The sequence below is a fragment of the Cydia strobilella genome, chromosome 10, assembly GCF_947568885.1.
Source record: "Cydia strobilella chromosome 10, ilCydStro3.1, whole genome shotgun sequence".
Classification (NCBI taxonomy): domain Eukaryota; kingdom Metazoa; phylum Arthropoda; class Insecta; order Lepidoptera; family Tortricidae; genus Cydia; species Cydia strobilella.
In genome coordinates, this window is record NC_086050.1 from 15,076,782 (window position 1) to 15,078,315 (window position 1,534).

Sequence of the window (1,534 nt, forward strand, 5' to 3'; positions counted from 1 at the left end):
AGTTAACTAAAACAAAACTTAGGTATTATCTTTAAAATTCTCCTTTACCTTTGAGACAAAAACGCTTTTAAAATTATCAACAAAATGCTGCATAAAAAACCTTTGTCTATTTACTTTTGGGCCATTATATTATAGTATAAAAGAGCGGTATAAAAGAAACAATCTAAATGAGTTATATAAAAATATGTACTTTCGTAAATTATAGGCAACATGTTTTTAAAGATAAGATACGACAAGGAATTCACGGCACGGCCGGTTGTGTACTTGAGTGGGAGATATTTTGTTTTACCCGCCGATAACTCTTATTGTAATTAGGTAATCTCATTTTTAACTTTATATAATTTTTGTTTTTCCTATGTACCACAACAATGTTTAAATGTAAAATGTATCCACGAATGCAGTGTCGATACAAACCCGATAGGGTTTCACGGCACTTTTCTGTCTGATGTAATGTAAGATTTTAATAAAGAATAAATAAAAATAAAGATAAGGCTACCCTGACATAAGTAGTATTCTATTCTCTGATAATTAGCTTTTTCGTCATTTTTATCCCAAATACCATTGGGTCTGTTTGACCCAATGGTTGACTGGTAGAGAATTAAGTCCGCCATTTGTAAATTTTTCTTCGTGCAATAAACTTTGAATAAATAAATAAAAATCGTTCTTCTGTGTTCCTATTTCTCTTGTCATAATCCTAGAAGACTGGTGCCGCGTGAATGTGCATCCCAAGTCGAGATAAATACGCAGGCACGTGGCAAGCGCGTGGCCATCGCAATATGGCGACAGGGGGCAAAAACACGCCCCTTAAGTGGCTGCCTGTCACACTGGTAGAAAAAAATGGCACGGATTGCAATTATGGGGCCGAATGCAATAGCAATTTTCTATAAAATCAATGTTGACAATCGTTGAAACTTTATAGTCTGTATTATTGGGCCCCATACATTCCACGACTCTTTCCGCACAGGCTCTACAATAATGCTGTACACTCTGTACCGAACTAATGTAAGGACACGATATTAATTCGTAATAAAAATATAATCATAATATAACGTTACGTTTTATAAATTGTATAGGTATATACAGTTGTCAATCACAATGAAAAAATCAACGATGATCAATCAACTCTGGTCAACGTGGGACTCGAACCCACATCCTTGGATTGCCGGTCCAATGCGTTACCAATTGCGCCAGCTGACCATCCGTCAATCGACGCGAATTTAATCATTGCAACTGTGACGACGTCACTAGCGACATCTGTATATTAAGGTTCACAACCTTGACCACCTCTGAGGACATGCGTTAACAATTGCAATTGGTAACGCATTGGACCGGCAATCCAAGGATGTGGGTTCGAGTCCCACGTTGACCAGAGTTGATCATCGTTGATTTTTCATTGTGATTGACATCTGTATATACAATTTAATTACTTAGTTGTTTCTTTAAAAAGGTATTACTACAAATCTAAGCATGTGTCTATTTTAGACATTGTTTTGAGTGGAAAAGTATTTTATTCTCGCAAAATTAGATCTTAGAC

At 36.0% G+C, this 1,534-nt stretch overlaps 1 non-coding gene across 1 annotated transcript; it reads right to left on the reverse strand.

The window, feature by feature from the left end:
* Positions 1 to 1,125: 1,125 nt before the first annotated feature.
* On the reverse strand, positions 1,126 to 1,197 carry Trnaa-ggc (transfer RNA alanine (anticodon GGC)). The gene has a single exon. It is a non-coding gene; the product is annotated as a tRNA-Ala (tRNA).
* Positions 1,198 to 1,534: the final 337 nt, after the last annotated feature.